Here is a 14,590-nt window from a genome sequence, read left to right as displayed (position 1 = left end):
ACTTTTGTTGTGACTTTCTGAGAGCCGTAATGCCTTCAATTTTTGGGATATGGTGCTGTATAAGGGCTTGTTTTCTAGTGCTCCGAGCTGATGTTTTTATTGACATTATTTTGCGGGTATATACAATGTTTTGATCTCCTGTTACTACATTTTGGTTGTTACGGAGGCCGATAAAACTGCAATTCTGCTTTGGTTTTTTTTCTCGTTACACTGTTTACTGATCAGATTAATTTTTTTTATATTTGATAGATCAGACTTTACGAACATGGCGATACTAAATATATGTATTTTTTATTTTTATTTATTTTTATGTTCAATCTATTTTAATTGTAAACATGTCATAATATACATTAAAAGCATAAAAAACAGGATATCCAACATGTCAATCATTATAAATTGCATAGTAAAGAAGTCAAAATTTCACAATTTAACCAAATAATGTGCGATGTTCACCAATAATCATATCAGATTAGATTCCAACAGGAACACAGGAAAAAAACAAAAAAACAAAACAAAAACACAAAAACCCTTATTATATCTGTAAAACAATTGCAGTTATTTTATGGGACTTTCGGGTTGTTAAATAACAGGAAAGTGATTCCAAAAACTACCAGTATATAGACATAAGTCAAGTGCAATACATCATATACCCCTATAGTCTTCAGGTACTAATTTGATCTAATGGACAATGTTACTTCTTTGGAATCCAGAAATTTATGAGAGATTGGCAAACGATATGTATAGAATAAAAAAAATCATAGCTAAGAGATCTAGAGAGAAAAGAGAATAACAATGAGAGAGAAAAAGAAAGGGAGAGAGAAACAAAGGGGGGGAGTAGGTAGCAGTGTGAGTTAGCTAGGGAGACGGAAGGAAACACATAAGGGAAAGGGGTGGAACGTCTGAGAATCAGGTAATGCTGCATTCTATCCAGTTCATCCCTGCCCATGCTTTACCTCACCAACCTAATAAGCAGTCATGGCTCCATCAAAACAATTTCTCAAAGTCTGAAGAATCTTTAAATAGGATCCACTCGCCCCAGGTCCTGCAAAATGAGTTGCTAGTACCAGCAATGTCGGCAGAGAGCTCCTCCATCCTGCATATGTTTGCCATTTCAGAATAGCACTCCGAGATAGGAGGGATCGTAGAGGACTTCCAGTACCTAGGAATGACGGAGCGCGCCGCCATCAGGCAGAAGCGGAGTATGTCTCTTTTATGATAAGCGATTGAGTGTGGTAATATGGAGAGGAGAACTATCTTGGGGCAGTTCTCCACCGTCTTCCCAATTATAAGCTGATAATTGGCAAGGACCTTTCCCCAAAACTGTTTTATTCCACCACACTCCAACCAGATATGCGTCATTGTACCGACATCACGCCCACATTTCCAACACAACGCAGACACCGAAGGTGGTATGTAATTTAGACGGAAACTGGTTCCAACGTGTCAAAATTTTAAAAAATTCTTCTCCCCTGCAGAGCACGCGACTGACAGTTTATGGGTAAATAAGAAACATTTCTTCCACTCGTCGGGTGAGATATGTTGCCTCAGCTCCCTTTCCCAAGCCACTTGGTAGCCTTGTTTGCCCGAGACCCCAGCTCTGATAAGAATACCGGCCAGAAGGGTGACTGTGTGTTCAGGTGGGACGTTATATTTATTTATTTTTAATGTGGTAAATGGGGGGGTGATTTGAACGTTGATATATTTTTTAAAAACATTTTTTTCTACTTTGTACTGTATTTGATAGCCCCTTAAGGGACCTGAACCTGCAGTGGTCTGATCACGTGTTCTATACTTGCTGTATGTGTTGAGGTGAGACTACAATGGGTCTCTTAAGGTCTGACTGCCATGTTCAGATTATAATGTCATGTGTGCACGCGAGAAAGAACAACATAATGGACTATGAGTCAGTTATGAACCTTCTCCATGACAGACGCCAGAGAATTTTTGCTTGTTTATTTTTCTTACAAAGCCTTTATAGTTCTAGAGGAGTAAAGGGTGTAGACAAAATATAGTCCAATCAAATATCACAAGCTGGACTCCGGATGTATAGGAATTTGCATAGTCTCTACTGGATTGGTTGTTCCAAACTTTGGGAATTTCTCTGTTTCTCAACTTCTTGAGCGTTGTCCAGGATGCAGGGGCCATCCTTAAGTTCCATACTGTATGCTAGTATATTGTATGAAGGAAAATCACATACACACACACATATATATATATATATATATATATACACATATATACATATACACACTCACACACACACACACACACACACAGTGGAACCTTGCTTAACGAGAACAATCCGTTCTGGGACTGTGCTTGTTAACCAAGTTACTCGTTCAGCAACGCAAGATTTCCCATAGGAAATCATTGCAATGCAGGCAATTCCTTCCACAACTTGTTAAATGTCCCATCCTGGTCCCCTATTCGGTCATTCCACACATGCACAAACGCGTACAAATGCGTACAAACACACACAAACACACAAGCATGCGTACATATTATATGCTCACCTTACCTTCCGTTCCATCGCCGGTCTCCTGGGACTTAGTGTTCTCTGGTACGGGGCCGGGCTGTGTATCGGATTACCATAATGACGAGGAAGGAACTTCCTCGGCCAGAGCGCTGACGTCAAAGGCAGAGCCGCTTGCCTCTGATTCGCCAGCGCGCTGCCTTTCAGTAGCGGTAACAGGAAGTTCCTGCCTCGTCGCTATGGATGCCGATGCACAGCCTGGAGTGGAGCGGAGCGGCGAACTACAGGACACAGGAGGCCGGCGATGAAACGAAAGGTACACTACATTATATGCTCACCTTACCTTCCGTTCCATCGCAGGCCTCCTGGGTCTTGTAGTTTGCCGAGGACGTCGCGATGTACCTGGCAACTACAAGAACTATGAGACCGGCGATGCAACGGAAGGTAAGGTGAGCATAATACAGTATGTGTGTGCGTGCGTGTGTGTTTGTGTGTGTTTTGTGCGTACATGTGTGTGTTTGTGTCGAGTGCAAGTGCGGGTCACAGCGCGGTGGATGTACGGAACAGGAAGTGTGTGCCGTGAGGATTTTCCTCATACAGCAAAGCTTTCTCGTAAATCGAGTTACAAATTTACAGAAAGCTTTGCTTGTTAAGCGAAATTCTCGTTAAGTGGGTTACTCGTTAAGCGAGGTTCCACTGTATATATTAGTAAAAAATCAAAAGCATTCATTAATATGTCTTAGGTTACATCAACTAAGCTACATACCTGAGTCTATGAAATGGCTAAATTAAGTATTTTTGGTTACTTGATTCTTATCCTCAACAGTCCCCCCTAAAGACTTATTTCTGCCATTTCTGAATACTAAGGGTACTATGTTCCCTTAGGCCTCTTTAACACGTCCGTGAAAATCACGCACATTTTTCACGAACGCGTCAAAGGTGCGTATTGCCCTCGGTGAGCCGTGTGTATGGCACACGTGTGTTCTCCGTGATAACACATGGAGAATGGGAACTTTCTACTCACCTGTCCCTGGCTTCGCTGTCCGTGGTGCTGAACTTCGGTCTCCGGTCCTGCCGACTTCCCGCTGCTGCTGCTTCCGGCCGCAGTGAAGTGAATATGCAATGAGCATAATGAGCGGCGGACGGAAGTAAGTGACAGCAGCGGCAGAGACTACAGGGCTGGAGAAGGTGAGTAAAGTTTTTTTTTTTCTTCTTGCAGACAAATGTGTTTTCTCCGGTGCGTGTCACACGGAACACATCCGTGTGGTCCGCTTGTGTTACGTGTGACCCGTTTGCGTTCCGTGTGGCACCCGTGATGGCGGAGAAAAACGGACATGTCTACGTGTGGAGCACACGTATGTTCCACACGTACACACGCTCCATGGCAGAATACGCACGTGAACGCAGACCCATTGATTTTAATGGGTCTACGTGTGCCCGTGTCTCCGGTATGTGAGAAAACTGACCAAACACGTACTGGAGGCACGGACGTGTGAAAGAGGCCTTAGATGAGAGGAAGAAAATATCTGTTGGGAAAACCTGCCTGACTGACTGAACGTTGAGGTATGGGCGGAGAGGGAAAGGGGTTTTCTTCACCGGTTTGAGACCAAGGACTCCTAGGCGAGTCCTTAACCTTTGTAGTTGGACTTTCCCATGTCTCAAGGTTCTTTAAGTCCTCTCTTCTACCTGTTTTGACAATGGTGGCCTGTGATTGTACAGGTCTTCTGAAAAGGATAAATATGAACAGGACGCTCAGTGCAGCTCTGGTGGGTTGGCCCTTTTGCAATGCGAGGCGTGAATCCATGTTGTCCTGCCTTCGAGCTTCATCGAAGTTTCTATGGTTGGGAGAAGCTGGATCAGCTCATCTAGTCTTGACTTATGGCTCTTTCTCACTTGTCCTTTTAGGATTAATCAGTCCCCTGACTGAAGACCATATGCTACTAGCTCTGATTTAGGATCTGGAATTGGAGAATACACCTGTTTATTACACTATTTAATCAATCATTTAAAAAATTGTGCATGCCTGGACTAAAAAAAAAACATACATCTTACATAAAGACCTGTTTATTATGAAAAGAGAACAAAACATACATTTGGTTCACGACTTGCCAGTTTCCACCTTTCTATAAAATATACCCTTTTTTGTAAACCCTTTTTTTTTTACATACCACTTTCATGTGCTTTTCAGCAATAACGTTGTTTTCTGCACTGGAATGCCTTTAATCAAACCTGGAAAGAGATTTACACAACACACGCAAACTTGCATAAAACCTGCTCATGATATACATCTAGAATCAGTCTCCAGTCTCTGAAATGGGTAGAACAGGTGCAGGGTGTGTTTCTGCAGACTCTTTATAGTTTTTTTTTCACATTGTTTTAAGGACGTGTTTTACAAGACTGGGTGAGTCTGTCCACCTGAGTACTGAACCCTGGTGTCACCAAAGCACACACTGAAAACTATCTTTCACAGATTTTAGTCAATAGATTACCTGGGCCATCAGTAAGAAGAGATCTCATGACAGAGAAAGCTTACCACCCTATATCCACAGACCTTCCTCAGTCAGCGGCTCCCGGCGCCTCACATGCCATTCTTTGTTGAACCGTTTGTTCCTGTAGGGATTTAAGAACACAAGGAGTGGCAGGTGTCACCGACGACGTGACAGGTGCCACTGAGGTATGGTCCGTATTGGTGAAAGACTATCAACTCTAGGCCCGTTGTCAGCTGCACCTGTGCGAGGATCTCTTCTGGCTCCATCACCGTCAGCTCAGATCTAGACTTTATCTTCAGTATACCTAGCTCATTTGACAACAGGAAAAAATCTACAACCTACATACACATTTGACAATCTTACCCACTCCTGTTCTACCCATCTAGAGAGGGCATCAATAGGTCACTGCCTCCTGTACCGATAGGAGGGGAGGGAGTGGTTCAAATTTTGATTACCTCATGTTGTGTAAACCGTAGCATATCCAGTGTAGAATCAACCAACATCTTATTCCATCTATGAAAACAAAAAACTAAAAATATACATTAGATCATTATTATAACTTTAACTCTGACCATGATACAGTTAGTGGCCATCTATACTTTCCATAACTGAAAATACTAAATGAATAAATAACATATAGGACAAGATTTTCCTGCTTCAGTTAACAGATATGCTTCATAGTAATCCAGTAAATATGACTTGCGGGGGAAGGGCCAGCTTCAGAACTTGTCTAATATGTCTGCTGCGCCCTCTACTGCTGGAAAATATAATAGATGACGATAACTTCTACCCCCTTTTTTTTGTGTACCAATATGGCAAAGTTCATAGTTTTTATGCTGCTATTCTCTAAAAGGAAAAATAAGACAGCAAGCCATAAATTGCTATAAAACCCAATTAAAACAAACACTGGATATAACCTATATCAACAATATACACTGCTGGGGAATTTTGAAACCTTACGACAGATAACACGGTTCGTATATACTGTATCTATAAAAGAAAGAAAAAACAACTAATAAAATGCTGGCAGTCTGTAAGCAGGGACACAAAATAAAAATATATTATCAGAATAAATCACTGTTAGAGCAGATGCAGATGAAGGCTGAATCATTCAACTTTCATCTGCAGGGAACAATGCAAGCTTAGCGTGCATGCCTGCATCGAAGGCAGAGAAGAGAATCATGACGTACAAAGCACATCATTAGTCATAAAGGGGTTAAACTACTGCTCTTGTAATAACTGCATTTCTTCTGAAAGATGTCAGACTGCATACACTTCACTGCTGATTTACTCAAGGACAATGGTTAAAGGATCTTGCATTGACTGATCTAAACCCTGAAAGCTAAAAAGAGAAAGTTTACACCCTAGGGTGAAAAGCCAAGATTTGGTTGGGGTTCACACTATTCTCCAGTAAATACAAATTGGTTGTACCTATGTCTATGGAAAATTTTATTGACCTCCCCCTCGAGGAAGGCTGAAAATTCCTTCCTACTTCTCAAACTAACTGCCAAATAACTCTGCAATTCGTCATGGTCGGATCAAATTTAGGACTGTGAAGGCGATTCTTCATATTGGAAAACTACATTTTGAGGACATTTCTTTTTCTAGCTTTGCCAGTTTTTAATGCACCAGTACTCAGACATCCATGGTAAAGGCTACATGCTCCGGTTATTGGTAATGATGTAACTAGATCGCCCAGTAGAGATCATCTCGTTTTCATAATTGCCTCAAAGCTCTACCTTAACCTCCTCTGAAGCTAAACTCTGCTTCCATTTCCTTCAACTTGCCTGCTCCTTAAGGCCCTCTTCACACTTCAGTGACTTTGGTACATATGTCGTAGTTTTTATACATACCAGAATAACGGACATACGCAGACCTCCTAAAATCAATGGGTCTGCGCACACATCAGTCATTTCTCACTGATGTGTTTCCATGCTGTGCATACGCAAGTCCGTGTGTCCCGCACGGAGGCAATTCTGTTTTTTTTCCGGCATCACTGATGTCCCACGGACCACAATATGATGTGATCCGTGAAACACGTACCAGAAAGATCACGCACATGTAAAATAAAAAGCTTTTTAAATTCACCCGTCTCCTGCTTCAAGGCCGGCTAATTATTCTCATACATATGCACTGCACAGTGACCCAGAAGTAGCTGCAGTGGGGAGACAGCGGCGGCTGGAGACAGCAGAGACGGAGATATCAGCACCACGGAGAGCAGCGGCGTGGACAGGTGAGTATAAGTGCCTGCTCTCCGTGTACTATCACAGATAGCACATGGAGATCACACGTGTGCCAAATTCACAGCACACAGAGGGACATTCACACCTTTATCACGTCAGTGAAAAATGTCTGTAAAAGGGTATCCTAGAAAAACAGTTGCTTCCTTCTGCTCAGGCAATGTCCTGCAACTCTGAGGACTGATTTTTCCAGCAGGACAATGCGCCACGCCACACAGCTAGGTAAATTGATGTGTGAATGAAGGACTACTACATCAAAACCCCGTCATGGCCAGCCCAATCTCTAGACCTGAACCCCATTGAAAACCTCTAGTATGTAATCAAGAGGAAGTTGGATAATCACAAGCCATCAAACAAAGAAGAACTGCTTACATTTTTGTGCCAGAAGTGGCATAAGGTCACCGAAAAGCAGTGTGAAAGACTGGAGGAAAGCATGCCAAGACGCATGAAAGCTGTGATTAAAAATCATGGTTATTACACAAAATATTGATTTCTGGACTCTTCTTGAGTTAAAAAATTAGTATTGTTGTTTCTAAATGATCATGAACTTGTTTTCTTTGCATTATTTGAGGTCTGAATGCAATGCATTTTTTTGTTATCTTGATCATTTCTCATTTTTGGAAAATAAATAAAAAATTTTTTGCTTGGAAATTCAGACACATGTTTCCAGTAGTTTATAAAGTAAAAGAACAATTTACATTTTACTGAAAAATATACCTATAAAAGAAAAATCAGAAAAACTGAAAATTTGGAAGTGGTCTCTTCATTTTTGCCAGAGCTGTGTGTAATATTATATATACAGTTAGGTCCAGAAATATTTGGACAGTGACACAATTTTCGCAAGTTGGGCTCTGCATGCCACCACATTGGATTTGAAATGAAACCTCTACAACAGAATTCAAGTGCAGATTGTAACGTTTAATTTGAAGGTTTGAACAAAAATATCTGATAGAAATTGTAGGAATTGTACACATTTCTTTACAAACTCTCCACATTTTAGGAGGTCAAAAGTGATTGGACAAATAAACCAAACCCAAACAAAATATTTTTATTTTCAATATTTTGTTGCGAATCCTTTGGAGGCAATCACTGCCTTAAGTCTGGAACCCATGGACATCACCAAACGCTGGGTTTCCTCCTTCTTAATGCTTTGCCAGGCCTTTACAGCCGCAGCCTTCAGGTCTTGCTTGTTTGTGGGTCTTTCCGTCTTAAGTCTGGATTTGAGCAAGTGAAATGCATGCTCAATTGGGTTAAGATCTGGTGATTGACTTGGCCATTGCAGAATGTTCCACTTTTTTGCACTCATGAACTCCTGGGTAGCTTTGGCTGTATGCTTGGGGTCATTGTCCATCTGTACTATGAAGCGCCGTCCGATCAACTTTGCGGCATTTGGCTGAATCTGGGCTGAAAGTATATCCCGGTACACTTCAGAATTCATCCGGCTACTCTTGTCTGCTGTTATGTCATCAATAAACACAAGTGACCCAGTGCCATTGAAAGCAATGCATGCCCATGCCATCACGTTGCCTCCACCATGTTTTACAGAGGATGTGGTGTGCCTTGGATCATGTGCCGTTCCCTTTCTTCTCCAAACTTTTTTCTTCCCATCATTCTGGTACAGGTTGATCTTTGTCTCATCTGTCCATAGAATACTTTTCCAGAACTGAGCTGGCTTCATGAGGTGTTTTTTCAGCAAATTTAACTCTGGCCTGTCTATTTTTGGAATTGATGAATGGTTTGCATCTAGATGTGAACCCTTTGTATTTAATTTCATGGAGTCTTCTCTTTACTGTTGACTTAGAGACAGATACACCTACTTCACTGAGAGTGTTCTGGACTTCAGTTGATGTTGTGAACGGGTTCTTCTTCACCAAAGAAAGTATGTGGCGATCATCCACCACTGTTGTCATCCGTGGACGCCCAGGCCTTTTTGAGTTCCCAAGCTCACCAGTCAATTCCTTTTTTCTCAGAATGTACCCGACTGTTGATTTTGCTACTCCAAGCATGTCTGCTATCTCTCTGATGGATTTTTTCTTTTTTTTCAGCCTCAGGATGTTCTGCTTCACCTCAATTGAGAGTTCCTTAGACCGCATGTTGTCTGGTCACAGCAACAGCTTCCAAATGCAAAACCACACACCTGTAATCAACCCCAGACCTTTTAACTACTTCATTGATTACAGGTTAACGAGGGAGACGCCTTCAGAGTTAATTGCAGCCCTTAGAGTCCCTTGTCCAATTACTTTTGGTCCCTTGAAAAAGAGGAGGCTATGCATTACAGAGCTAGGATTCCTAAACCCTTTCTCCGATTTGGATGTGAAAACTCTCATATTGCAGCTGGGAGTGTGCACTTTCAGCCCATATTATATATATAATTGTATTTCTGAACATGTCTTTGTAAACAGCTAAAATAACAAAACTTGTATCACTGTCCAAATATTTCTGGACCTAACTGTAATATATATATATATATATATATATATATATATATATAAAATATATACAAACACACACACACAGGGTACGGAAAGTATTCAGACCCCTTTATATTTTTCCCTCTTTGTTTCATTGCCGCTATTTGAATTAAAAAAAGTTAATTTTCTTTTCTCAGTAATGTACACTCTGCACCCCATCTTGACAGAACCCCCCCCCAGAAATGTAGAAATTTTTGCAAATGTTTTAAACAAGAAAAACTGATAATATTACATGGTTTTAAGTATTCAGACCCTTTGCTCAGACACTCATATTTAAGTCACATGCTGCCCATTTCCTTGTGATCCTCCTTGAGGCCTCTTTCACACGTAAGTGCCTCCGGTACGTGTTTGGCAGTTTTCTCACATACCGAAGACACGTACACACGTGGACCTATCTATTCCTAATGTTTTGGACACACGTATTTTCGAACGGAACATGTGTCTGTTCCGTACTTACGTGTGTCCGTGTGTTCCACACGCCGACATGTCTGTTTTTTCTCCGGCATCACGGGTGTCACACGGAACTCAAACGTGTCACACGTAACACACGGATGTGTTCCGTGTGACACGCACCGGAGAAAAGACATGTGTTTGCGAGAAAAAAAAATAAAAACATTACTCACCTTCTCCTGCCCTCCTGTCTCTGCTGCTGCTGTCACTTGCTGCCCACCGCTGCTCATTATGCTAATTGAATATTCACTTCACTGCGGCCGGAAGCAGCAGCAGCAGCGGGGAGTTGGCAGGACCGGAGACCGAATTTCAGCACCACGGACAGCGACACCAGGGACAGGTGAGTAGAAAGTTCCCGTTCTCCGTGTGTTATCACGGATAACACACGGAGAACACAAGTAGGCCATGCACACAGCACACCAAGGGCAATACGCACCTCTGACACGTCTGTGAAAAACGTGTGTGTTTTTCAGGGACGTGTGAAAGAGGCCTTAGATGGTTCTACTCCTTCATTGGAGTCCAGCTGTGTTTAATTAAACTGATAGGACTTGATTTGGAAAGGCGCACACCTGTCTATATAAGATCTCACAGCTCACAGTGCATGTCAGACCAAATGAGAATCATGAGGTCAAAACAACTGCCCAAGGAGCTCAAAGACAAAATTATTGCAAGGCACAGATCTGGCCAAAGTTACAAAAGAATTTTTGCAGTACTCAAGGTTCCTAAGAGCACAGTGGCCTCCATAATCCTTAAATTAAAGATGGTAGGGACCACCAGAACTCTTCCTAGACCTGGCCGTCCAGCCAAACTGCGCAATCGTGGGAGAAGAGCCTTGGTGAGAGAGGTAAAGAAGAATACCAAGATCACTGTGACTGAGCTCCAGAGATGCAGTAGGGAGATGGGAGAAAGTTCCAGAAAGTCAACTATCACTGCAGCCCTCCTCTATCAGGTCTTTATGGCAGAGTTGCCAGACGGAAGCCTCTCCTTAGTGCAAGACATATAAAAGCTTGCATAGAGTTTGCAAAAAACACATGAAGGACTCCCAGACTATCAGAAATATGATTCTCTGATGTGAGGAGATGACGATAGAACTTTTTGGTGATAATTCTAAGCGGTATGTGTGAAGAAAACCAGGCACTGCTCATCACCTGCCCAATACAATCCCAACAGTGAGACATGGTGGTGGCAGCATCATGCTATGGGGGTGTTTTTCAGCTGCAGGGACAGGATTACTGGTTGCAATTGAAGGAAAGATCAATGTGGCTAAGCACAGAGATATCCTGGAAGAAAACCTCTTCCAGAGTGCTTTGGACCTCACACTTGGCCGAAGGTTCACCTTCCAACAAGACAATGACCCTAAGCACACAGCTAAAATAACAAAGGAGAGGCTTCAGAACAACTCTGTGACCATTCTTGACTGGCCCAGCCAGAGCCCTGACCTAAACCCAATTGAGCATTTCTGGAGAGACCCAACAATGGCCGTCCACCAACATTCACCATCCAATCTGACAGAACTGGAGAGGATCTGCAAGGAAGAATGGCAGAGGATCCCAAAATCCAGGTGTGAAAAACTTGTTGCATCATTCCCAAGAAGACTCATGGCTGTATTAGCTCAAAAGGTGCTTCTACTCAATACCGAGCAAACGGTCTGAATACTTATGACCATGTGATATTTCACTTTTTCTTGTTTAATAAATTGCAAAAATTTCTAATTTCTGTTTTTTCTGTAAAGATGGCAGATGAGGTGCAGAGTGTACATTAATGAGAAAAAAATGAACATTTTTTGAATTTACCAAATGGCTACAGTGAAGCAAAAAGTGAAAAATTTAAAGGGGTCTGAATACTTTACGTACCCACAGTATACATATTGGTAATAATTGGTACTACCACCTACCTAAAAGTCCAACCATTCAAAATATATTTAACACTAAGAGGTAATTGCTTTTGTTGCTGCTGAACCTTCTCATAAAAAACTTCAATAAAAAAAGTTACAGAGACGAAAAAACAAGCAACAAAAAAACCCCCAACAAAACAACAGTAGGAGGACTGAGTTAATACTATGATGCCCTCATCACTCTGGAGTTGTACAGAGCAGCATTATACAAAGATTATGGTGAAGGAGACTTCCTATACACGCACATATCCCTGTACATTAAAGGGAACCTGTCACCAGATTTGGCAACTATAAGCTGGGGCCACCACCACCTGGCTCTTATATACAGCATTCTAACATGCTGTATATAAGAGCCCAGACCGCTGTGTTGAACACTATAATACTAACCCCTCCTTCTGAAGCCGGAGTGCATGACACGTCCTACGTCATACACACTCACTGGCACGGAGTTCCTGCGCAGGCGCACTTTGATCTGCCCTACTCAGGGCAGATCAAAGTATTGTAGTGCGCCTGTGCAGGACCTCAGTACCAGCGAGTGTGTATGACGTAGGACGTGTCATGCACTCCGGCTTCAGAAGAAGGAAGACCAAGATGGCCGAAAGAGGAAGCGCCGGTCCCGGAGAACTGAGACACCCATATGTCCAGTCTGCACCAGAGCGACCTTGTAGGTGAGTATTATAAAGTGTTTTTTATGTTCTACACAGCGGCCTGGGCTCTTATATACAGCATGTTAGAATCCTGTATATAAGAGCCAGGTGGTGGTGGCTGCAGCTTATAGTCGCCAAATCTGGTGACAGGTTCCCTTTAAGGAGAACATTAGTATTCCCCCAGCAGGTCGTGATCTCTGGCATTATATCTCGTAGGTCTCCCATAAGCTGTTTCTCTTGGGGCCTCCTCAGACCGTCTCTCTTGTCGTTCCCCTAGGCCTAGGCCGTTTCTCTCGGGGTTCCCACAGGCCATTTCTCTCGGGGCCTCCCCAGACAGTCTCTCTCAGGGTTTCCACAGGCCTTCTCTCTCAGGGGCACCCCCCGACAGTCTCTCTTGTGGTTTCCCTAGGCCATTTCTCTCGGGTTCCCCACAGACTGTTTCTCTCGGGGGCGCTCCAGGCCGTCTCTTTTGGTTCCCACAGGTTGTTTCTCTCAGGCTCCTCACAGGCTGTTTCTCTCGGGGGCGCCCCAGGCCGTCTCTTTTAGTTCCCACAGGTTGTTTCTCTCAGGCTCCCCACAGGCTGTTTCTCTCGGGGGCGCCCCAGGCCGTCTCTTTTGGTTCCCACAGGTTGTTTCTCTCAGGTTCCCCACAGGCTGTTTCTCTCGGGGGCGCCCCAGGCCGTCTCTTTTGGTTCCCACAGGTTGTTTCTCTCAGGTTCCCCACAGGCTGTTTCTCTCGGGGGCGCCCCAGGCCGTCTCTTTTGGTTCCCACAGGTTGTTTCTCTCAGGCTCCTAACAGGCTGTTTCTCTCGGGGCGCCCCAGGCCGTCTCTTTTGGTTCCCACAGGTTGTTTCTCTCAGGTTTCTCACAGGCTGTTTCTCTCGGGGGCGCCCCAGGCCGTCTCTTTTGGTTCCCACAGGTTGTTTCTCTCAGGCTCCCCACAGGCTGTTTCTCTCGGGGGCGCCCCAGGCCGTCTCTTTTGGTTCCCACAGGTTGTTTCTCTCAGGTTCCCCACAGGCTGTTTCTCTCGGGGGCGCCCCAGGCCGTCTCTTTTGGTTCCCACAGGTTGTTTCTCTCAGGTTCCCCACAGGCTGTTTCTCTCGGGGGCGCCCCAGGCCGTCTCTTTTGGTTCCCACAGGTTGTTTCTCTCAGGCTCCTAACAGGCTGTTTCTCTCGGGGCGCCCCAGGCCGTCTCTTTTGGTTCCCACAGGTTGTTTCTCTCAGGCTCCTCACAGGCTGTTTCTCTCGGGGGCGCCCCAGGCCGTCTCTTTTGGTTCCCACAGGTTGTTTCTCTCAGGCTCCCCACAGGCTGTTTCTCTCGGGGGCGCCCCAGGCAGTCTCTTTTGGTTCCCACAGGTTGTTTCTCTCAGGCTCCTAACAGGCTGTTTCTATCGGGGCGCCCCAGGCCGTCTCTTTTGGTTCCCACAGGTTGTTTCTCTCAGGCTCCTCACAGGCTGTTTCTCTCGGGGGCGCCCCAGGCCGTCTCTTTTGGTTCCCACAGGTTGTTTCTCTCAGGTTCCTCACAGGCTGTTTCTCTCGGGGGCGCCCCAGGCCGTCTCTTTTGGTTCCCACAGGTTGTTTCTCTCAGGTTCCCCACAGGCTGTTTCTCTCGGGGGCGCCCCAGGCCGTCTCTTTTGGTTCCCACAGGTTGTTTCTCTCAGGCTCCCCACAAGCTGTTTCTCTCGGGGGCGCCCCAGGCCGTCTCTTTTGGTTCCCACAGGTTGTTTCTCTCAGGCTCCTAACAGGCTGTTTCTCTCGGGGCGCCCCAGGCCGTCTCTTTTGGTTCCCATAGGTTGTTTCTCTCAGGTTCCCCACAGGCTGTTTCTCTCGGGGGCGCCCCAGGCCGTCTCTTTTGGTTCCCACAGGTTGTTTCTCTCAGGCTCCCCACAGGCTGTTTCTCTCGGGGGCGCCCCAGGCAGTCTCTTT

Source organism: Anomaloglossus baeobatrachus, chromosome 6, assembly GCF_048569485.1.
Source record: "Anomaloglossus baeobatrachus isolate aAnoBae1 chromosome 6, aAnoBae1.hap1, whole genome shotgun sequence".
Classification (NCBI taxonomy): Eukaryota; Metazoa; Chordata; class Amphibia; order Anura; family Aromobatidae; genus Anomaloglossus; species Anomaloglossus baeobatrachus.
This window is presented reverse-complemented; position numbering follows the sequence as displayed.